Here is a 26188-nt window from a genome sequence, read left to right on the forward strand (position 1 = left end):
TAACAAGGCTGGAGGAAGTAAACACAACACAGGCCACAGGAAACAACAGGTAACACAATAAAACAGGAAGACACAACAAGGGTTATCTTGACATTGGGGGAACAGAAGGAAAAGGCACAAGAACATGGAAAGACAAAAGGTGAAGCTAGGACACCAAGGGACACAGCTTAACCCACTGGGGAAAACAAGACAAGGAAAGCAAAACTAAACAGTGCACACGAGACAAAAGACTAACAAAAATAAAACCGGGAGTAACTAAACACAGAATTATTAAAAGACAGAAAATGTGACCATCCACAGGAAACACAGTGGAAGCATGATAACTAAGCAGGGGATAGAATACAACAACCTATAACCAAGAACAGAGGCTAGTTAACTAAAACTAAGAGAACCTGAGAATATAAATACTAAACCCAGAGCTAAAGATATCAGGAACAAAGGACGAAACACTGAGACACTGCAACTGCAAGACTAAACCAGAGACATTAACATAAGAGGAATACACAGGATCTCAGGAAATACAATAGAAATCAAAACCATGAACAGAACTAGATAAGAACCCAAACCCTAGGAATATAAAGAAACAAACCAGGAAACACTATAGGACATAAAACTCAAATTCTGAGTCCTAAACCCAGGGACCATGACAGATACCTTTAGTTTGAAGAAAACAGATCTGGTAATCTGGTGTCTTAGGGTGGCAATGCTTGAAGCAGCCAGTTCTATATGCTAGATGTTTTTAATCATCTGCAGTGGCATATTCATATATATTCTCACTGGGCACTGACTTTCAACATAGTTCAGGAGGTCGAGCAGGTCACCTACTAATCGGAAGGTTGGTAGTTTAATCCCTGGCTGTTCCAGCCTGCATGCCAAAGTATCCTTTGCCAAAATACTGAAGTGCTTGTATTAAATTAGTGTAAATCAGGTATGTTGTATAAAGTGCTTTGAGTGAGCAAGTACAGTAGAAAAGCACTATATAGGAATCAGCCTATTTATCTAATATTTAAGCTTTTCTATCTAATGCCATTTAGTCTTCATAGTCTCCATAGTTACATATGTCTTCTGAATTTGCTGGAGAAAACCATACACGTTATTTACAACACTTTACACACCCAACCACTAGAGGTCGCTTAATTTTATTTTAAAACATAGGTATTGGTTTAAAAAAAAGTGCCTGCAAAAAAGGTTTACAGCAAATGATCCAAAAAAAGATAAAATATTCAGTAAGCAGCAGTTTTATGGGCCAAACTGTCTTGTTGATACCAGAGATAAGAGAACAGCTTCAAGCTGACAGGAAGACAACATTAACACAAATAACTACTCGTTACAACCAAAGTATGCAGAAGAGCATCTCTCAACACACAACACATTGATGGGCTACAGTAAAATAAAACCTGGATCATCAAGAATGAGATGTCCACAATGAACTGGTTGAGGCCCAAATCATCACCAACCACCACCAGTGTGGTTAACCACTCTCCCTCTGACTAATCGTAGCTATTGTCACTAGTCGGTACCAGACGTACTAGTCGGTTAGCCTAATTGTTACGATTTTAATTGATTTCCAGTGCCTGACATTGTTATGGAAAAAATGTCATAACTTTTAATCTTGGCCTGATACTTTTATTAGGTCTAATAGTGTTATTTTTGAAGTTTTACAATGTGACCTGAAGCACCCCTCCCGAGAAACACTGTCATTCCCTTCTGTGCATTTCTGGCTACTTCCTCCAAGTTTGTACAAAGAGGTGAAAAAATTAGAGGGACAAATGTGTTTGCACCTAAAAAGACTGACCACAACAAAGAGTAGTATGCAATGCACGTGCACAAGCATGAACGCCAGCGATAACATCGGCCACTTAAAGAGGTTACATCGTAGCTCTACAAAAACCCAGCACTGACGTCTGGGAAGGCTGGGGGAGAGGGAGGTCTGGGCTTCACTGCTCAGGCTGCGGCCGGCCCCAGATAAGCAGAAGAAAATGGACGGACAGTACAATGTTTGCATTGCATTCTTTTATTGTCATTTTAGATTTTAACTTTAATTGAGATGCGTGTCATAAATTGGAGAACATCAAGCATCATTCATAATGCATGGCACAATTCGCCACACTTTTGGATCAATTTTTACTCACCAATTCATATGAATGGGTAAGTGTGTCCAAGCTATTGACTGGTACTCTGTGTGTGTGTGTGTGTGTAGCGTGTGCGTGGACATCGTGACAACCCACCCTTTATGCTTTCTGCTATTCCTCCTTCATTTACAGCAGCAGCTGCGGTGGATCATCAGAGAAGTGGTTGCACCTGAGGTGGGAGTGGCTAAGAGCATAAAACCTGCTCTCACTGTTTTTCCCCCCACTCCTTTTTTGTCTTTGCAGCAGCAACTACCCTCATACTAATTTGTTAGTTTTTTTGTGGTGTGCGATACTGCAAGATTTGGTATCGATCCGATACGAAGTAAATACAGGGCCAGTATCGCCGATACTGAAGAATATTCATGAAGTTTAAGTGTTTTGTGATTTTTTCCTTTGGATCATTAATTAGTTAAAACCCAGAACAGAATTGGGCAAAGTTTATAGGTAAATAGAAAATACTTTATCAAAATAAAAGTTTTTGTGTTGAAACAGAACAATAACAAAACAATTTTCCCCATACATTGATGTCTGGATTTTGTTCTTAAATAAAGTGTACAAAATGATCTCTCAAGAACAAATTAAAACTTTTCAGGTAGTGTGTTCAGAAAGTATAATACAAAAATGTAATTAAAAAAAAAATAAATAAATACCTTCATTCACTAATTTTCTGGATTTTTTTCTTAAATAAACAAGCTGTACAAAATTACTCCACAACGTTATAAAACATTTATGCTTCCGCCACGCCCCCTACTTCTGGCCCACTATTTGATGTCAAAAATATAAGACAACTTGGCCCTTTAAGTTACTTTGACATTTCGCCAGCTCCTCTTAATAGGAGGGGAAAGCGAAATGTCAAAAAAAAAAAAAGTAACTTAAAGGGCCAAATCGTCTTATATTTTTTTACATCAAATTACGGGTTGGAAGTAGGGGCGGGGTTTGAGACCACTGACAAATTCTTTTTTTTTACCCCCATGTAAAATATGTTACGTGTCACGTAACGGTATAACGTCAAAACGCTGCGGAGAGGGGAGGTGTGCTTGCTCTGTGCTGTGACAGGAGCGGCACTTAAACAGCTCGCATCTTTGAAGAAACCGCAACTCTGCATACAGGAGAGAAACTGAAGCTAAAGTATCGAACTCATTAGCCTGGTATTGATCAATATCAATACCAGCGTTGGTATCGATATTTGGATCGAACCGCCCACCACTAGTTTTTTTTGGTTCTGGTCTTTGTGCTTAGCACCTTACATCACTATGGTTTGACAATGTGACAAAGTTTGTTCAATAAATTGGAAGCTGTTGATTCTGCTGGTGTGGACTCATTTGTTTGTTTCCAGCCTGAGCCAACAGTGGGGTACCTCGCCTCTCTACCAGACATTAAAAAGAAGGGTGAATACTTGGTCACATGGTGCTTCAAGCCAAACATGACGGCATCCAAATGATTGTCCCATTCATCTGGTCTCTCTTTCACCAACTTGGACAATGCTCTACAAAATAAAATTATGAAGCATTTATTAGGATATGAAAAAAAATTAAAGTATGCATATAAAAAGTGTAAATTACATTATACCCTTTGTATGGTCCCATTCATCCTCTCAACCAGTTCATTTATCTGTGGGTGGTATGGGGCATAGAGATTTCTTTGAACATTGAAAATTTTGCAAATACGTCATGATCTGTATTAAGAACAACATTTTAAAATAACATACGTAAAAGAAGATTAAACTGTACTAGCCAATGAGTTCAATTATGGCTGAATAGTATAAATAGTGGATTTATCTTTTGCATTTTGTTGTCCTTTACCTAAATCAAAAACTCCTTCCCTTGATCAGTAAGAATGGGCTTCAACCTGATTTAAAAAACAAAAAAAAAATCTTGATTCACTGGGTAATTTCATCAGTGCTCTTGGATTTCAAAGGATATGCTTGTGGCCATGTTGTTAAATAGTCAATTATTACACATATGTACTGGTTTCAGTTATACGTGATTTTCAGCTGTCCAATTAAATCCATCCCATTTGGCTCAAATGGGTGGGTTACCTTTCAAACACAGAATACATTGCTAATTATATTTTAGCAAGATAATCTTTAAATTTCAATTGTTTTTAACAACTCTTTTAGTCTATATGTAAAAAAACCCCCAAAAAAAACACTTTTTTACCTGTATTGATGTGTACTTCACCTTTTATTTTTTTAAATACACACTTATAACGCTGCTGGCCTGGCATACCACACAGAGCCGCCTGAAAGGAAAACAAAATAAAGTGTTCCAAATTATTTTTAACCCTTTAATTGTTTTATATGAAATGTGTAAGACAACAACAGTTTACATGTAGGAGCAATCTCATTAACATAAGATTTTAGAAAAAAAAAAAATTTAGAGAATGTGAAACCCACAATATGCATGTAAAGTTCAGGTGTACACAGACAAAAATTAATGTCCTCAGACATTCCAGGCCAGTAAAATCATTGAGAGATTGCCTCTCTTGTTTTCTTCTGGCTACAGTGCGAATCTCCTCTACTGGCATGAAAGTCGATAAATACTTCATTTGCCTCTTTTGGCCCACACAGCACTTGTGTCTTAAGGCACTGATGCATTCCTTTATACATTAGGCAGTACAACTGGCCATCTGTAAAGTCAAAGAAATCTGTACTAAGTTTAAAGCCATTATAATATACTCAAATGTGATCTTGTTGTCTGTTGTACAATATCATGATCAATGACATGCAATTTATGTTTAAATCTAAACTTTATTCACAGTGTACAAAACCACATAGTTTACTGTTAATTATAAATATTTCAAGAATGATACATTGTTTATTATGAAGAACACTCAATATTTATAAGTCAGTGCCCTCAGTTCAATGATTTATATTAGCACATAAAAAAGAGATCTAACACAAAAAAAACGAGTAGCATTTTGCTGTTTACTTGTATGGGAACACTTTGGAGCAGAAGCTGTTATGTTGCTGAGTCTTGTGTTTGTACCTCAGCTCGATAGAAAATACTCGTAAAAGTGACGTCATTAAATAAAACAGCGCTTTTCTGTTTCTACTACTTCAGTTTTGTTGCAATTTTTTTTTTTTTTTTTTTTTTTCGCAGTAGAAACACAAGAGGAAACAAAGCTTATTGTCATGGTTAGCTGTGTAGCATGCGAGAGATGGACCCAAACACAGGACTCAGAGACAGGATGAAACTAGACTTCAGCTTTATTTGCTGATCAAAACAATTTTACAAAGCTGGACAGGGCCAGCAACAAAATCTAGGAAACTTACTTAAACTCAGATACAGCCAGCCAGGAGGACACACAGCAGGCCAAAGATGACACAACAAGGAACGGAGAAAAACTCAGGGCTTAAATTCAAAAGGGATAATGAGGGGAGTGGAGTCAGCTGGGAACACAGGTAAACAAAATTACACTAATGGGACACAGGAAGCAAAACAGAACACAACACACAGGGAACAGAAGACTGTCAAAATAAAACAGGAAGCACGACGAGGAAACAAAGACGTGGACTTGACGCAACACACCAGGAAACACTGGTGAACTCAAAACATAACCTATAACACAGCAAAACCAGATAATTAAACAAAAGAAGCACTTAAAAGGTAAACAAAACTCAAATCAAAGTCCAACCCAAAATGCTGGGTCAACGGACCCAGGATCATGACACGTCTCTTGCTAGTGACACTAACAAAATTAAAAACTTAATTGTTGGGATGACTATTTAAGTTTTCCAATGAAATCCATCCCATTTGGCTAAAATGGGTGGGTTATTAATTACAGACTTTAGATACTTATCCAGAAAGCGTAAAGTCCATCAGCTCTGGTGATGGTGGTTACTTGGTAATAATATATGAGACTCTACATGTTTTAGGACAAATATGATATCATATCAAAGAGATGTAATTAGGCTACACCACTTTTGTTTCCTGATGTGTGCTGCATTTAAGTAAACTCCAATTAAAATCTTTTGTCAAATACAAACTAGTACAAACATAACATAGTGACTGGCTAAAACGTACTTGTCACAAAAGCTTCAACAAACTCACTTGGAACCTCAAAAGCTTTAAGCTGAATTTTTTTTTTTTAATTTTGTGTTGCTGAAAACCCACTATGAAAGTTCAGTCAAGACAAAATAAGTAAGATGAGTAAGAAGAGTCGTACAACAAAATCTGTGTATACAGAGTGGGATACATGACTCTGTAATTCTCTACATGCACGGTTAACTGAAAGACCATTGGAGCTGCAAACGAAAGAATGGGATGTTGAAGAAAATTTAATTGGCTAAAAAAAAAATTAAAGGAAAGCCAGAGAAGAATATTGTTGAAAAATTTGCATTTCAGAACTAGTGACAGCTGAACTTTCCTTCTAATGAAGATGCTATTCAGATTTCCCAGGTTTTACATTTTTTTAAAACATATTTTTCTTCATTGCTGCTCTTAAATTAATATCATCTCATTATGTTATAAAGAAACAACATTTTAGTCACAAGTTATAAGCTGCAATCAGTTTTTGGCCATGTGAAAATGGCATATTATCAGTTGTTCCTTTAAAGGAATTTTAGCTGTTTGAAATGTAATATTTCACATATAACCCTCCCAAATGATACCAAGCAAATTTGTGGAAAAAACAAATTATCGCAAATTATAAGCTGCAATCACTTTTGCAGTGATTTCCAAGTAAGATAAGTTTATATATTAAGCACTTTTCACAGACAGCACTATACGCAACAAAGGATAAACACAAGAATTAAGTGCCATAATAGCCAATAAAAAATGCAATAAATCACCATAAACAGTTCAAATAACAATAATTCAATAAAATTCTCAACAGAAGGCCTGTTAAAACAAAAAAGATTTTAGCTGCATCTTAAAAGAAACCAGATTCAATTAAACATTGTTGTAGTGGTATTGGTACCACAGACTGAAAGGCTCTGTCCTCCATAGTTTTTAGCCATCTACAGGGAACGGCTAACAAATTCTGAGCCTGTGAATGAAGACAGTGAGTAGCAGTGTACTTTTTTAAGAAACTGAGATAATCTGGAACCTGGCTGTTTAGTACTCTGTATGTAAATACAGTATTCTTAAACAAATCCTAAAATCTATTGGGAACCAATGTAAAGGACATAAAATAGAAGTGATATGAGCTTGTTTGCTAGAATGTGTTAATAGTCTGGCTGCAGTATTTTGTATAGCTTGGAGGCATGAAAAAGATGATTTGTCCAAGCCATGAACAAGGCATTACAATAATCCAAATGTGATTATACAAATGCATGGATGATTTTTTTTTCATTTTAGTTATACATATACAGCTGAATGTCATCGGCATAGAAATTATTAAAAAAATGTCATTAAAAAACTTAATGACACCAGCTAAAGGAAGCATGTAGAAAGAAAATAATAATGGACCCTAGACTGAACCTTGTGGAACCCCACAGGTTAAGGGGGCAATGTTTATTTATTTAAAATAGAGTGGAATGCAGCCTTGCCTCAGTGAACCATTAATGATAGACAGCAATGAAGGACCAATAGTGATGAGAGTACCAAAAAGGACAGAAGGGGGTAATATCTCAAAAGACCATGATGAGGGTTTCATGTTGCCTTTTACTGTAACTAAGTCATTTATAGTATGATAGGAGAAAATTAGGTAAAAGATTCAAGGCACTGAGGCCCATCTACATAAGGGGATGGACTTAAGGAGATTTCCGAAATCATTACTTTATTCACAGAGTGACTGAGAAATGTATTACAATCATTATCAGAAACTACTACAGCATGCTGAGGTGGAGGAGAAACATTACTGTTGATAGTGTCAAATAACAGCCTGGAATTATTCTTATTATGATTTATGAGATTATTTTCACTCTTTAAAGTATTTACAATGGACAGCCTGGCATCTTTAAGGAGCAGTGTGCACTGTAATGGGCAGTTTCTGGCAGACAGTCACTTTTTTGGCACACCACCAATCATGTTTTATGGTCACATATGTAGTATGGCAAAGGCAGAAAAAAAGTTCTATTCTTTTGCCTGCTGTGAAGGGACATTTAAATTCATGTCTGCACCTTCAAACTTAAGATACGAACCATAATACATGTGTTTTACCAATGGAGAAGGGGTTCCCTTCAACAAAAAAGCGAAAATGTGAAGTAAAGAGTCAATGCAACTGTCATCTTAATGAAATATCATCCTCTTCCTCTTCCCCTCAAACCTGATCTCCTAAACTGAAGTTTGGGCTCTTACACACGAAAACGTGCATATTCCCAGTATTGTTGCAGTTACTTATTGTCAGCAGATTAGACATTCAACATATGAAAGGGGATGCAACAGCAGCTAACACAGGCTAGCAGCAGCAACAACAGCAGTGCTTAACAACAGGAAAGTTTAGCATATCCTCAACAACTCACCTCAGCATCGCTGTCATCAGTCAGAAATATGCTTCTCTGACTCACTGACCATATCTGACTCCTTTCACAAAGTTTTACAGCCTCTTCCAGAATGGGATGCTTCTCACTCAGCATTGTTAGCTGAGGTAAACTGTGGACTGACAGCCTTCCACAGATAGGGGAAAAACTCTGAGGTGGATCCAGATCTGGTCCAAACATTAGCAGAAATGCCAACCAGCCATGGCCATTATGTGGTACAATCTAAATGTTATGTTTTTGAGCTCTTTTGGCTGTCTAAAACATGTTTGTCCTATAGCAGTCGCCATAGCTAGGATTATGTATTTCAGAGGGGTAAGAAAACACTGAAAATTTTACACTTTAACTTAAAATGAAGGAATTTTTCCATATTACTGTTTCTATTTTTTTTAACCACACATTGAATTTTACCAGTTGCAGAAATGCCAATAGACCTCCATTATTGTTTTTTAACTACAACAATTTATTTTTAAACAGTTAGGAGGTTTTAAGGAAGAACACCATCCATGCTTTGTTTGGGTCCATCCTATGTTGTGTTTTTGATATGATGACCATTTTTAAAATACTGAATTCAGTGAAAAGGAACAGTATAAGTCATCTGTGTTACAGGAGTGAAACAAAGAATACTTCTAGTGAATGCTTTGCATGAGATTTGTCGGCTTGGCTTTGCAAGATTATCCTTATCTCTGATTCCTACTAAAAGGTTTAATGTCCAGCAGTAAGCAATAAATGACAAAGCAGCAATGACCAGGCTGCGAACCAATCAAATGTTAAGGCCAGGAAGGACTTTCATGGAAATAAGTTTCTTTTTAAGAACAAGGAACTCCAAAATTTGTGTATTTGTTTAGGAAAACTGAAATCAAGTCCCTGTTGCTCACTGTAAGCTCACAGTAGGCACAGTAATCTAACACAAGTGACATGTTTATGTTATGCTCCCAGCTCTTTGTGGGTAAAGGGAAGTAACATTTACAACTACATAATAATGGCTCAGTCTCCAGGCAGTAAAAGGGTGCCTTGTTAGTCAAACCCTCCGTTCCAAATGGCTAAAAAAAAATCCCCACATAGACAGCATGTAACTGCTAGCTAACAGATACAAAAAAACAACAAGGCTGTTAGCAAGTGTTATATAAAATACATAGCAAATGAGAAGTTGAGAGCACTGAATGAGTTTGCCAAATGCTTTTAAATCATACTGTGCCTAGTTTGTAGTTCATCATAAAATATCCTCCATTTCATAATCAATCAATAAGTTCTTTGGTCAAATACTTTCAACTTAACAGCTCACTGAAAATCACATTTTTAGCAACTAGATAAAACACATGGTTAGGAGGGTTTTTTCAGAGGGATGGTAGCAGAGAAGACACTCGACATCAGTAACAGTAGAAATAAAGTGGGTTGTATGTAGCGGCTTGCAGATGCAAGGAAACTGAGTGCACGCTAAGGCATCTTATGCAGTGTGACATTTTAGCATTTGAGATTTGAAGAGGGGTATCAGCTGAACCTGAGATCAGCTGAACTGCTGAGAATGCTGCTGAACTAAAGCTATGCTTGATTAAAACCCGCTTCTCATTTGGGTGATGGAAGGCATAATCCAGATAGGATTACTTGTGATTTTTGTTTCCACTTAACGTATAGTGTACAACTGCATATTTTAGGAAGATAGGGTTAACTATAGGAAAATGATCAGGCTTTAATATGAATGTAAAACCTGTAGAAATAATGTATTTTAGGTCTGCAAATGGAAAAAAAAAATGTATGATTTTCCTGTGGACTTGAATTTAATTCATTCTTAAAGCAGTAATTCTACCCCTGTATAAAGTAGTTATTCTCCTTGAATGGGAGCTGTTGGTCTGAGAATAAGTGATGCGCTGCGAGGCAATGGCTGTTGTTGCTAAGAGTGAGTGGAGTGCACATCCCTGCACCTCCACCTCTATCTGTCCTTAAACTACAACAAGTGACTCCCCCCAAGGCAACTTGCTGTTATCCACTGGAGTTATCACAGGGAAAAGAAAAATATCACCAATAAGAACAGATAAAGATATTCTTCCCTAGCAGTTTGGAATTCTTAATTGAAATAGAAAAAAAAACAGAAGCCCATGTGTTGTATAATTTGGAGACACTGGCAGTCACTGTCACTGCTATTTGGTTTCTTCCATGGGAATAAAGAGGGGTTAAAGAGAGAGTAAAAAGATGGGGAGAGCTGTTTCTTCCTCCCCGAGGTAATTACATATCGATCCAAGTCACTGAAGATCTAAACTGTGACACTACATTTAGTTTTATCTTAAAGGAAACTTGCTTTTTTCCCCCCTCCTTTATTTATCCCCTTAAATTCTGCAGTGGTTGATTGTGAGGAGAAATGATATTCAGCTAATTACATTTTCATGGAGCCGTCCCACTTCCCTTGTCTCCTGCTTTCAGCTCCCTGTTGTTATGCACTTTACAATTACTTGATAATTAAATGGTGGAGGTCTTTGGACTGTACTGTTTGCAGAGTCCTTTATTCATGCTATGAGAGAGACTTTTTAAATTACCAAGTCACTCCTTTTCTCCGCCTCTCGCGCCTCACTCTCCCTCTGTCTTTCAAACTTCAGACGCTGTCTGTCCAATGATCCAGAACAGCCTTCAATACCCCCACCACCACCACCACCACCCACCCCACTGATGAATTAAAAGTGTTCCTTTGGCATTCAAGGCCTTGGTGGCAGATTCAAAGGCAAAAGGCAGAAAAAAAATTATTTGAAAAAGTGAGAAAGGATGCACTCCATGGAGTGCACTTTTCAAGCTTAAACTGAGTGCCTTTTTGGGGGGGGGTGTCAGTGATGGACAATTATTTTAAAATGTTAACGGCAATTGCGTCTCAAGGCCGCCTGGGAGAAGTGCGCTTTAAAAGCTTAAATGAGGCAAGTAAATAAATAAATAAATAAAACATTAAAATGATTAAGAAATCATGTCACGTATGAGCCTTTGTGGGCTTTATTTTTCGTACCAGAGCTGCTGACAGTTTTCATTCAGTCATATCAGCCGAGGAGGAGACAGACAAAATGAAAGGGAGGTCTTTTTCAAATTCAGATATTCTTTCTTTTTTTTCATTCCGCCGACAAAGCCTGCCCTGCTTGACCCTCAGTTATTGTAAAACTTCTATTCTGTGTTTTATCTCACACACTTATTTCGCAACACTCTCCAGGGTCTGGTTCACAGTCTGCGCACATGTCTGACTCACTCGCCGTTTTCCATTGAACCGGATGAGGTGTTGCATCACAAAGCCAGGGAGTGTGGATAAGTACAAAAGCATGTAACCCTGCAATCCTGAGGCTGTGTTCTTGCCTTACCGCTAGGAGTCCTACTAAATGGCACTATGTGTTTTTTTTTTTTTGTTTTTTTTTTCATGCTATTAGAAGTTGCCTTTTCAGAGCTATTCACAAAGATTTCTAAAGACTGAGACTTTAAAAAAAAAATAGATAAAACGCAAAATTAGATGGAAGTAGTCATTCCCTGGGTATTTTTCATAGACTTTACATAAAAGGTCAAAAGCAAAGTCATACCTGTGTTCTTGTTATTGGCCAGCTGGGCGAAGCTCCTCTGCTTGCAAAACAAAAATCAGATTCTTGATAGGTTCATTGTTGTTGCCAGTTACAAGTCGTGTGTGACGAGATGTTCTTTGGTAAATTATGGTGCCTGTTAGAGTTAATAAGTACTATTAAATCAGTGGCATTCCATCAAGGAGTGCTTGCCAAGTCAAATCTAAAAATAGATATCAATTAAAATGTACCACAGTGAAGCAATCTCTTTCTTCTATCATCTCAAACAGTCTTCTGTCATAAAGCTTCTCACCTGTTTGCATTCATCCTTTACATTACTGTCCTGTGGTCACCATTGGCTACTGCTGGAAGCATGCTTGACTCTAATCCCACTGCAAAGTCTAGCTTCACTCCATTTCATGAGCATGTCCGTGTCACGATAACAATAGCTGGAGGTTATCAAGCTGAGAGGCCAAAGGCCTTTTCTGGTTTTTGGCACATATGCATTCTGGAAAGTCTCCAATATTTGATGGGAGACTGCTGGGAAAATAGCATACTAGACAAGCTGCCACTGGCTCTGATTTCACTGCTCTCAGATCAGTTATGAACCATGCTTTGTGTGGAAACAGCTAAATAGCTGAGCTTCTGTGATTCATCATTGTAAAAGATCCTCTTACTAACTGCCTTGATCAAAGTGTGTGATGTAGAGAAGATGGAGCACAGAGTGAAAACCTTTATTTAATTCTTTAGTATGTTAGCAGGTAAAGCCTTGATGGAGACAAGATGTCAAATCTGATTTAATAAAACAGGTAAGTTGAATGTGTACAGGTTCAGTCAACACTTTCTGAGAAACTGCTTGGTTGACCAAATGCGCAAAGTTCAAGCAGGTGTTCTGCCAACACTCCAGCTTTGTTTTGCATTAATATTTTTAGTGTCCCTGTAGATATTGACAGTGTCGACCATGTTAGCATGTCACACAGTGCTCAAGTGAGCTGTTCTAATGGTTCTAAATTTTCAGTTAAAAAATTTGGCAATATAATAGATATTTATTTAAATATCCAAATAATATTTTACAATTTTTCAGCCAGGAAAGAGTGCAGAAAGATGACGACCATGTAGAGTGCAGCAAGCTGCAGTAGTCTGTTTGCTGGAGTTACATCAACACTCATGACATGGTTGAATGTTATATTAGTTATGGCAATATTAGCTACTACACTGGTAATATTAGCCACTTGCCAATATATATATCCGTACCTGCATTTATAACAGCTAGAGCCCGATGATATTTCGGTCGAGCTCTAGTTGTCAGTTTTTCATTATGTTTTTCTCTTCTTGCCTTGTTAAAAAAAATAATACATACATAAGGCAATCGCTAAAATGCTCAATTTGAGGCTCCATGACAGGACTAAAACTAATAGGTGTCATCAAGCTGGCTGCCTCAATGGGATTATTTCAGAGGTGGCCATTGTTTTAAAACCAATTTGTATTCTAAAGCTTATATTAAAACAAGCTTTAGACTGATAAAGTTTCCTGTAAATAAAACAAAATCAATAAGTGAAAATGAAAGCAGGGTAGCTTTGACTGATTTGAAAACCTCCAAAGACACGAGAACGTTGGAACTTTGGAGCATCTTGATCTCCAGGTCACTTAAAGGTACATAGGACAGCTTATCTTCTCACTGCCCTTGACAAGCCCTAAGCCTTCTTTCCATCTCTTTTTCCTGCACTCCACCTCTATCCTTTTCTATTTTTCTTTAACTCCATCACCCTTCTGCAAAGGCATTGAATATCTTTAAGACTGCCTTATATTATTCTGCTTTCATGTTTTTGCACAATACCTGGTCCATAATTTAAAGACTCAAGGGCAAAACTGAACAATAGCACCTATATTAAAGTAAACTGTCTATAAATTGCAAAAATTGTGAAAATTGCTCAGTGACAGAATTAACTTCTTTTTTTTTTTTTAGATGTTTTGAAATCAGGGACCAGCGCAAACAGAATTACTTTTATCAACTCTCATTAGGTGTATTCTGGCTTGAATGTTGATTGAAGTTATGACAAACCAGTAGCCTGGATGTCTTCAGACTATTTGGCAGACTCTGTTTATGGCAGGTTCTATTAAATCATGAGTTTGGAACGGTATTTTGCACAGGTGTTGCTTGTTCCTAATGGGAAAACTAATGTCTGCTAACAACACTTGGTTTGGATGAGAGTTGGTGATTTATTGGACTATACTCTTAATTGCGTTGCCTAATCATGCAATGGGAAATGCACTGAGCGTGCATGTATATTTCAATGTATCACTGGGAGCATTCAAAAAGTCTTCAGTCTTCAAGTTTATATCTGTCAAGAGAAAATTTAAGCATGACAGCCTTTATTTGTAAGGCCCTTAGATGCTTGGCAGTAAGGAAGACTAATCCAACTTTGCATCTTCACAGTCTAATTCTCACACAAAGACCAGATGGAGGATTCTTGGCCAGGGCCAATGCAAGAATATAATCAAAAGCTCTCTTCATTTATTTGAAAGTGAGGACTAAGTGACAATCAAAGACCGCCAAAAGCATCTTGTTAGGAGGGAACGTTTTGAGGGGAGCCAGTAACGTAACCCTAATGGTTAATAGTGACCATTTCAAATTGACCAAAGAAATGTGCTGGCGGGTACTCACTTGACTCAATTCCAATGGCATAGCTGCATTATTTCATACTACTCTTTTCATATAACCAGCCGCTCACCCTCATGTAACAGTTATATCATGTAGGTAAATGAGGTGAGAAGAAATGTTATTCTTTTTTTTTCTACCTCACTGACATATACATGAATAATCTCCCAGCCCCACAGTAAGTACTAGAGTTGATGTAAATGTCATTTCCAGCTCTGAGGTGTCAGGATTCAGCTGAGGTACTTTGTGCACCTCAGAAAAGCAACAGAGAATGAACTGACTTCCTTTGAGTCTGAATTATGACACAGCTGAACAACTGCTCAGAAGTACCATAATTTAGCCTTTGAGGACAAAGATGACAACCTCAGAAGTTAATTAATGTGTGTGTGTGTGTACTGTATATATATATATATATATATATATATATATATATATATATCAAGCTTCAGCTACAGTGATTTGTAGTGAGCATTAAAGGACAAATAACTGAAGTGTGATGATGTGTTCCAATGTCAAAAACACATGTAGTCTCTTGAAAAAAATTATATAAATCGATACAGCTCGACTCACATAAAAGGAGCTGAACATTTTCTAATACTCTGATCACTTAAACTTGGCCTTTCATTTTGCTGCATACTCAGCACGAGCAGCTCCTTCACCCCCTTAGCACAGATGAATAAGAAAAGAGTCAAGTAAGCCTTCTTTGAGCCAGAATGGCCCATTGGGCAGGAGGAGATACTTTCTGTTGTTTCTGAACCATGAGCCAGTTTGGCATGCCAGGCAGAACCTGCAATGCAACCTCAGTGGAAAAAGTGGAGGTTGTAAGAGAACTGCTGACAGATTCATGAGATAATGGGTAAGTTGAATGTCTCATCAGTGCTTCTGAAGCCATGAAAAGGTTAAGAACATTTCAGAGATTATGTGCCATTTTAGGATAGCCGAGGAGGGATGGTGGTGAATTGGCCTTTGCCAGGCAGATCCGCACAGAGCCAGAATACGGAGATCTACAGTATGTTTGGTCCCACTGAGCAGTGATCTGCACTCACTGGCCTAACCTCCCTTGTCTTTGCTATGATGAATGAGAATAAAATTTGTGCATAATATATTGGAATTTATGATTTTACTACTGCAGCCTCCTTAGTAGAATCAGATGTGAGCTGTACAAATATAAGACTGGGGCTCTTTTAATGCACATATATTTAATCAGTTTCTTGTGCTCCTCTCAGGTATGGTAGGAGTATTAAATAATTCAGCCCTTGTTGGTTTTGTGCATTTCTGGAAAGCTTTAGACTCTCTAAAGGGCACCGGGGAATTCTTTTTCACTCAGCAATATTAATCCCATTTGTTTTGTGTTTGCGTTGTTTGACTTTTAAGTAAATTTGAACTTGATTCACCTACTCCATGAGAGAAAACTTTGTGCTTATTCTGTTTATTTTTGTCCCACCTGGTCAGATGCCAAGATCTTATTTTAAACCGGCAATTCCCAGGCTGGGCTACAAGTGTCAGAAGCCCGTGTCCAGAAAGGTAAAACTCTAACAATTTAAGAGTTCTCAGTAGGTTAAAATATAGAAATCAACATTAAAAAATGAACAAAGTAAAACTATCAGCTGAATTGAAATTATAGGTTAAAATGTTGACATTTTTAGGTATGACTAGGAGTTTTTCCATTTTTTTCCCCCCTTGGTATCCTGTCCTGTCAGTTTTTACAGTTTTTTGCAATCAGAATCATGATCTGAATGAACTGTGTTGTGCCAAACATATTTTCTTTTCTGAGTCTATAAAGTCTCTATAGGCTCCTCTTGGTAGTTAGTTATTGTTAGTGTTTTTCTTTTATTTATTTGTTCATTTTTAATTATAATTCACATGTATACATTTGCAATACAGTGAGACCAGAGCGGACAGGTAGCGGAAAAAAAGACAGAGACAGAAAGGAAACAAAGGGGATAAAATAAGAGAAAAGACAAGTCCACGATCAACTGCTGCTCCTGCAAAAAAAAAAAAAATCATACAATAAAACCAAACAGCACCTGAAAAAACAAAACAAAAAGCAAAATGGATACACAAACCAACAATCTTGTTGTACTGTGTGTGTGTGTGTGCGTGTATATGGGTGTGTGCTTGTATATGTGTGTGTGAGAGAGAGAGAGACTGTGGATGTCTGTGTCTTTGTCACGAAACATATTTGATAATGAGGGTGAGAAGCCACAGCAATGCCCCCTGGGAGCCAGAGGCAGACAGAGAAGGACCCAGGAGACTGCGCCTCCTCCTGCAAGAGTGCCTACCCCCCCAAAACCCTCAATGCCTAAGGTGCAGATGAAACTGAGGAGCAGACAGCAGTGAAGAGGAGAGTGGGGATATCTCAGCAGCTCCATCCACAAACCACTGGGTGACACATCTGCCCCCCTTAAGGCCCAACTGGTTTCTCAGAGGTTGTGCAAGAAATATCCTCAGTCTCTGGGTGCTGACTTTCGATTGTAAAGCAATTGCACAGGCAACCTTTCTCCAAACAGTTGCAGTCTGATCAAACTCAGGCAGACTTCACAGGAAGGTCTGCAAATAATTGCTAACTAATAAACGCAGATACTTGCAATATTTCTGAGTCAGTCTGTAACATATCTCTTGCTTTGACGATGACACCTGACTGCAAGTGACCTAGTCCCCATCTTTAACCGTCTGGGGTCAACAGACGTGCCGGCGCGTACAAATGACATCACCGATTTGAGATCACATAGCATCAGGACACTGCTGCTCTGAGTCTCACTTCCAACATGAGTTGAAAGTGCAGACTTCGAACTACGTACCAGTTGTGTTGATAGGCCAAATAAAACCAGCGTTATAAACAATAATTTACGTCATGCTTTTTCCTGTATATTGTCCTTATGTTCAATGCGCATTTCATGCAGGAAAAAAAAAAAAACTGCAAAAATGGGATTTTAGCAGGAAGTGCTTGCAAATTAAAAAAATAAAAGAATTCATGACATCCTCTTTCCTATTGGTGGAAAAATGCACCACATAAACCAATCAGAAATTTATATGACAACATGTGGCATTTGGTTGCTGAGGAACAGGTGAAAGGGTGGTAAGAGTGATATTTATAGCGAGTTTTGCCTGTGATGTGCCCCTCTGTCTGTGGTGGACAGGAACTGTGTGGCATCTTATTGTGACACCTGATTGTAAAAAAAAAAAATGCCTGAGGTATTTCCTGCATGTTAATGTAGATAGTTGTATATATATATATATATATATATATCTTTGTTGTTTGCAATATTTGTACATAAGTTTTAAAAATGTATAACTTACATTTTTTTTGTATTCATATTTTTATTAGGAGTAAGGGGACATTGAGACAGAAAACAGTATTGCTTATACAGCATAAATCACAACATGCACAGCACCTCTGTGTCACAAATAAGGATGAAAGAATGTACAAAAGAGGTGCTGTATATCATAATGAATAAGTCCACCTCATAAAAGGTTCTTTATTATAACATAACAAGATGAGACAAAATATGTGTGTGTGTGTATATATATATATATATATATATATATATATATATATATATATATATATATAAATATAAAAAGGAAAAAAAAGGAGAAAAGGTGGTTGTGGTGGGGTCCGTCAAACATCAATCGGGGAGCAAAGACTGAAGTGTGGAAGAATGCCAAAAAGGGGCACCATATGATATAGAATTTATTAAAGTTGTCTTTCATTGAATATATAATCCTCTCCAATTTTAGAAGAGACATAGTGTCATTAAGCCACTGACTGCTGGAGGGCGCTTTGGTTGATTTCCAGTGAAAAAGAAGACAGTAAAGAGGTAAATGCTAAAATGTCTGATTAGAAGTGAAGCGGTTGTGATCAACTGAGAGCGCAAATATGGCAACATGGGGACAGGGTTTGATATTCATTGAAAGTATCTCTAACATGGTTTCAAAATAGCTCTTCCAAAAACAGGTGAGTAACGGACAAGAGTAAAACATATGAGTTAAATTGCAGGAAGGAGCATGACATTTATCACAATTGTCAGAAATGCTGGAATAGAGTTGTGACAGCCAAGTTTGGGAGAAGTGGACTCTGAACAAGACTTTAAACTGAGGTATAAGTGAGAGCCGAGCGCAGACTGAACTTGTATGAATTTTTTTGAGAGCATTATCGCACCAGTCATCTTCCAGATTTAAGCCCAGTTCAAGTTCCCAAGCTGTCTTAACTTTTGAAATTGGTGAGGGATCAAAGGACGGAATTTCATTATAAAGTTTGGAGATGTATGACTTTTGAAGAGGGTCACAGCTCAAAAACTCCTCCCATTGCAGGCTTGGTGGTTTGGAGGGAAAAACTGGAAATACAACTTTGGCACAGTGTCTAATCTGAAAGTACCGCAAAAGGTGAGAAGGAGGAAGATGGAATTCTAATGAAAGATCTGTGAAGCTACGTAAAATACTATCCTTGTAAAAGTCATTGAAGCATGTCAGCCCTTCATTATCCCATGTCAAAAAGGCTGGATCTGTAAGTGCAGGTTGAAACAATTGATTCTTCAATAAAGGAGCTAATGTAGATGCTGAGTTAAATTTAAAGTGCCTCCTAAATTTATACCAGTCTTTCGAAACAGAGGGAACTACTTGATTATTTGTAAAGCCAGAGGGGTTGAATGGAATGGAGGAGGTGAGCAAAGCATTTAAAGAGGATGGGGAACAAGACTGTGCTTCTAACTTGCACCATGGGAGATCCATAGATCTAAACCAAAATGAAATTTTGTGGATATGTGCTGCCCAATAGTACAATAAGAAGTTCGGAAGTGACAATCCGCCACTGAATTTACATCTTTGAAGTATGGATTTGCAGATCCTGGGTGGCTTACCACACCATAGGAAGTGAGAAATAGTTTGATCAATTGTTTTGAAAAAATGCTTTGGCAGAAAAAGTGGAAGACAATGGAACAAAAAAAGAAATTTCGGTAAAATGTTAATTTTAATTGCATTGATTCTACCGATAAATGAAAGATGTAAACGTCTCCATCTTTGGAGGTCCAGTTTAATTTTAGACATTAAAGGCAGGAAATTAGCCGAGGAAAAAGAACTTAGTGATCTGGCTACATCGATCCTTAGATACTTAAAGCCAGAGGGGCTCAATTTAAAAGGGATATTAGAATGTGAGAGCTTTAATGCTGCAGCATTGATAGGGTAGCATTCACTTTTGGCAAAGTTTACTTTATAGCCTGAGAATGAGCCAAATCTCTGAAAAGCAGATAAAATTGATGATATGGAAAAAGCAGGATCTGAAATGTACAGCAATAAATCATCAGCATAAAGCGATAACTTGAATTCTGTGCCGAATCAGGAAATTCCAGTAAAAATGGAGGAGGACCTCAGAAAAATTGACAGGGGGTCTATAGCTAATGCAAACAATAATGAAGATAATGGGCACCCCTGTCTAGTACCATGAGAAAGCCTAAAAAAAACTGGATTGAATGCCATTGGTAAAAATACTGGTTTGAGGAGATGTATACAGGAGACGTATCCATTAGATGAATACATTTTCCAGTCCAAACTTCCTTAGAACAGTAAATAAACAGTCCCATTTGACCCTGTCAAACGCTTTCTCAGCATCGACTGAAATAACCACTTCAGGTATTCCAACGGTGGTTTTAGAGTAGATAATATTCAAGAGTGTATGGAACAATATTCGGTATAATATTTTCCAGACGATGTGCCAAAGCTTTAGCAAGGATCTTAGCATCCACGTTTATTAAGGAGAGAGGTCAGTATGAGCTGCAAAGAGGTGGATCTTTATCTGTTTTTAAGAAGAGAGTGATGGAGGCTTGTGTTAAATGATTCCTTATATGCTGCATACAATAACAGGGACAGCTTATCCTGGAATTTAAAAAAAAAAATTGAACAGGAAATCCATCCGGTCCAGGACCTTTATTGCTTTGCATGCTTCTCATGGCAACAATAATTTCTTGCATAGTTAGTGGTAAGTCAAGTTCTTTAGCAACATCTGGAGTTAACATGTTAACAACATCTTATCGCCATGTTTATAATACGTGGAACGTGATCGTAAGAGAAGTTGCCCTGCATCACTAGTGGTGATAAGATGAAATTCAGTCTGTAAATCAACACATTCTTTAAGTAAACTCAGAGAGGGGGAAATAGCAATTTGTTGATCCAGATTGGTAATGTTAATACTAAGTTCTAGCAGTCTTGCTTTACAGGACTTATTTAAGTGGGCAGAGTATGAGATAATTTGTCGAGCAAGTACCCTTTTAGTGATTCCCACAGTAGTGAATATGAGATTCGGTCTCTCTCGTTCTGATTTGTAGGTAGAAAATCATCAATCTTAGCAGCAATAAAAGTATTAAACCTGTCATCTGAGAGAAGTAAAGGATTGAACCTCCAAGGTGTTACATATTGGTGTTGAAAGGGAAATCTAATGAAAGAGGGGCGTGGTCAGAAATGACAGTAGGATGATAATTAACAGTCAGCACATCTGGAATTAGTTTAGTATCAACAAAAAAGTATTCGGGCTGAGAGAGAGACTGATGCACATGTGAAGAAGAAAATTCCTTGTTGTGGGGGTTGTAAAATCTCCAGGGATCAATGACTTTGACTTGAAATCTGAAAGTGATTTGGACATTAATGATGGGGTTGAATTCCGTGGGTTAGAGTGATCAAGGTTCGGGTCAGTGACATATATCCCCATCCAACTATAAGGAGGTTGTTATTCAAAGAGGGAAGAAGTTTAAATAACTTATTCATAAAATCTGGATCATCAAAATTGTTGGCATATGTATTCACTAATAAGATTGGGACATGGAATATTGTACCGATGACAATTAGATATCTCCCATTTTTATCTGATATAACTTTAGAAGCTGAAAACTGAATTGATTTACTAAAATAGCAACCCTCCTGCCTTTAGAGTTGAAATTTAAGTGAAACACTTCAGAAACCCAGGGACATTTAAGTCTGACCTGATCTTTGGTGCGCATGTGGGTTTCCTGCAAAAACACTAGGTCAGCTTTAAGACATTTCAAATGGGCAAATACCCTTGATCTCTTAGGTGGGCTGCCCATGCCTTTAAAATTCCAGCTCAAAAATCTTACAGAAGACCCAAATTGTGGGATATTCAGAATATTATCATCAGTAGGCATATTTTAAATTTATTACAGAAAGAGGGATGAGAAAACTGAATGTGGACACACACCCCCCCCCCCCCCCCCCCCAAAAAAAAGGGGAGAGGAAAAAAACAAATATTTTAAGTATTTTTAAATAGTTTGTTATACATGTTTGTGGTTTTCACAGTAAAAAAAAAAAAACTAACTTTTTTTCTACTCGAATTTTATGTTTTTATGTGATTTTAGGTTAATGTGTTAATACAGTATGTCAAAATGACAGAATAACTGTACAGTCACACACATGAAGTTGTAATGGAAAAAAATGATACAAAACTAGGCAAGGTAAACAGTTTTTAAGGTGAACTATAATGGTAAAATCAAAAGTAGTCAAAAAAAATGGCCAAATATACCCTAGATCCCAGAGGGTTAAAGCAACCATTTCAAATGCAAAAAGATCACAAGTCCATTGTATACAGTTCCAATAATTTTGGTCGTGCTGCAGTCTCCAACCACTGTTTTCCCCAGTGTAGAATTAATAAGCTAAAAGTTGCACAGATCCTGTTTAAAATTAGTTCAAATGAATACATTTCAAATGAGAGGTGGTTTTGATAAAGGCATTCTGGAGTCCCTCTGAATGGGCTTTGTCAGATATAATAAGTTGAGAATGTTTGTTTTCAGTTGTTGAATGCTGCTTTCCTTTCCTTTCACTCCCCCTTTTCCCTTTATAATTGGTTGTTATATTTGACAGTATTCACAATAGTTGCATACTATTCTGAGTTTTCCATATGGAAAATATACTAAGCCAGCAAGGATACAGTCTTTTGAGGTTTTTAGGCTTTTCATCCTTCTTTGACCTCCCACCCGAAGCTCCAGCCCAGTGCCTTGTTAAGCCGCTTCATAACTAATTTAAATGCAGGTCTTCAATGTGGCAAAGCAGGCTGCATGGAGTCAGCCAGTGGGGGAAACCCTCCCAGCCAACTGAGACATGGATGTTCACAAACCTTCAGGGAAGGCCACTCTGGTACATACAGATAAGGAAAAATGAGGAAATTATGTGAAGTAATGGGCATGAGAAGCTCTAATCCTTCCCAAATGCTATGGGCATTTATGCTATAAAATTTTTCCCAGTGTCCTGTCAAGATCCTCAAATGCAGTTAATTATTCTCACTGTGAAACACTGATTCACTTTAAATCCTTCATGTTCTCAGCACAGCTCTTGCAAGCTGACCAGAAAGAAAGAAAAAAAAAATATTACTCTGCAAGTCTTACAGCCTAAATCTGTCAAGAAAGGTTTGATAAGGGCCTCCTTGTATTTTGTCTTCTTTTTTTCCCCCTTCTTCATGTCTTTCTCCCCACCAGCCCTTGTCTGTGGAGGGCTCTAAAATAAGAAATCCCTTTCTGCAGATATAATTAATCACTCTGGGAGAACAGGGCGTGTAATTATTTAGGTTACCACAGAACTCTCCGAACCTCCTCCACCTCACCCTCCCCTCCTTCACTCTACATGGAAGTGAGGCTTTTAGGAGACACATAACCAAACCAAAGCCAGCAGAAAGCATTTTGTTGAGCTGTTTTGCTTGAAGGCTACCATGCATACATACATACATACAAGAAGTCATGTAAGCTGATATTATGTCAGTTTAATGGATTTTAGTACATATTTCAGCAGGAAATGTAACACACAAGCATCAATGCATTGAGCATATTATATTTTTTAATCAGGTAGCAGGAAAACAAAGAGCTAGATATTACTCATTAAAACTTGATATGTCAGCGATAATGATGAAAGTAGAGATGATGGCTGATGTCAGATGCTGAATATCATAAGCAGTTGTTCAGAGAGCATCATTTTACTCTCTCTTACTGTCAAAAAAGAGTACTGGCTAACAGCAGCAGGTTATTTGTTGAGCATAAGCGAGACAGCAAAAGAGGGAGGTGGGATCGCCTCGCCTCTCCTTTTCTCCCCAGCTCCTCTCGGAGGCAATTATACACCCTCCCCCCTTGCTGATAAAGAGTTCAGCATCAGTTCACCCAAAGATTAATACAGCACGATGAACACACCCTTTGGAATGGTCCGGGCTGATTCAGAATTAGTCCGATTAGGGGGGGACCTCAGCTAAAAATCCCCCTGTAGACAAGTCCTGCAGCCCACAGAAAGTTGCTATTGTGCGGCGTCAGCGGGTTTGCATCAAGCAGTCAGAGAAGGGAGGAGGCAGGCCCGTAACGTGAGCGCTGCCAGTTGAATAACACGGGTGTCCAAATGAGAGATGGCAGCACTTGTCAGGATGGTGATTGAGCCACGCACTCTAAAGGGAGGAAAGATTGATAGTGTACTTTGTGCATGGTATGAAGCCCCATAGAGGGAGCATTACAGAGCCAGACAGACCTTAACATGCATCTAATACTAATTCTCCTAATGCGTTATAAAGTAGCTGTTGTGTTGCTATGCTGCTGCAAAGCTAAGATAATCTCTGTTCTCATTAATGTTAGAACCTCAGCAATTAGGCTGCTAGAACAGCTGGGTCAGATGGTAATGCTGGACTAACTGTGCCTGCAGTAACAGACAGACATTTGTCCAGCAAAAAAAAAAAAAAAAAAAACCTTTCTTAATATTGCTTTAAGCTAAATGTTAGCCTAATGCTCTCACAATTCCAAGGACGTCAAATATTGTCATTTTGCAAGAGTTCAGTGGTTTTTCTAAGACATGCACAAGTTGTTCAGGACCCCTTGGAATCATATTTAATCACAATAGTAGCCATAAAAGCCAAGCAAAGTACCTCTAAGATTAATTAATTTTTGAACATGCAGAGTAAATCGAAGAATGAAGCCAGTGTGGAAGTATCAAAAACTGCTTGGGGGTAAAGGATAGGGTTAGAATTATTTGATTTGGTGTGTGGTACAGATCGTCCAAGAAGTATGGGCTCTAGTTGTCTAGTTGTTGTTGTTTTTTATTAGTCTGTTACTTAGCACTAATTAGCATATTCTGTGCATTGCTTGCTAGCCAAGTTTGTGGTCTACCCGCTTCTCCAAATGTGCTAACTTCTTCCTTGAAAAAAGCTAACATGGCAGCAGCTAAAGCTTTAATGTTGAAGCTTAAAGTGTGAAGTCTATGACCAACAGCTAATATCGGTAGTAACTATGTCCATTGTTTATACCATCATTACGATTATAGTGTAAACAGTGGACACAATCTTCTCCTAAGTAGCTTTGGTGCCTAAACATTACCAAATAATTTCTGATGGCATAGGATTAGGGTTACTTGTCATCATTGGTGATATATACTCTACTATACAGACTTAAAGCAGGATTGTTGCCCAAATACGACAAGATACCAATGCTAAAGTACACCACGTGGCAATTTCTACAAGCCTCTCCTTTGTGGAATCTTCCAGCCATATTTAACACCTATGATAACTCACAATGACAGTGTTACAGTGCTGATGTTTAGCAGGTGCAAACCACCATCAAAACTTAGCAGATCAACAAAGTCATCAGGATTCATTCTCTCAGGGACAATCTATCCAGTAGTTGTCAAGATATTTCATTGAAACCCAGACATGTCAACCTGTGGGTGGCATTAGATAAAAAGCCAGTGGATCAATGTAGTCACAGTTTATTCTCCTGGGGAACACATGGAAGTGTGTACAAAGTGGCAGTTGGTGATTCATCTAGTACTTGCTGAGATATTTCAGTCAGAATCAAAGCGGAGACCGGGCCAGTGACAGTCTGACACTGACATCCCCAGAGCCAGCGCTGTTAGCATGCTAAAAACAATATATCATTCAAATCTCAGAACAATAACAAGAGACTAAAAGTGGCAACCTCTCTCCAGTTTCTTATTGTAAAGTATTGTGATAAATTTCCCAGCACACTGCAGTAAATCTAGGATTACTGGAGAGAAGGTCACAATGAAAGAAACCTGAGCAGTTTATTTGAGTGACACTGACTCAAGGAGCAATTTTTCTGAATTTGAATAGAACCGGCTTTGCTCACAAAGGGCAGCATTAAACTACCAGTACATAAGATAAAATGAATGTCTACACACAGGCTGCCAGCCAAGGATTTTACAATTTTATCAGTGTGTGGGTGATTTTAATAAATGCTGTGTACATTTGGATATGTTCCTTTGGTGGTATCATGCCTGTGTATGGAAACACAGATGCAAGCCCATGCAGCCTTCTCTCCCCCCAGCCCATCTTTGTCTTTCATTTCGCTCCCACACAGTGTCTCTGCCACAGTGTCGACTCTGAAGTGACTAATGCTTTAAAAGTTCCTGTAGCCAGGGGAAAGACTGTCAAGCAAAATTATATGTTGGAAAGATCTTTCATCATCGTGGATGTTGT

This window comes from Archocentrus centrarchus, chromosome 2 (assembly GCF_007364275.1).
Source record: "Archocentrus centrarchus isolate MPI-CPG fArcCen1 chromosome 2, fArcCen1, whole genome shotgun sequence".
In the NCBI taxonomy this organism is placed as follows: domain Eukaryota; kingdom Metazoa; phylum Chordata; class Actinopteri; order Cichliformes; family Cichlidae; genus Archocentrus; species Archocentrus centrarchus.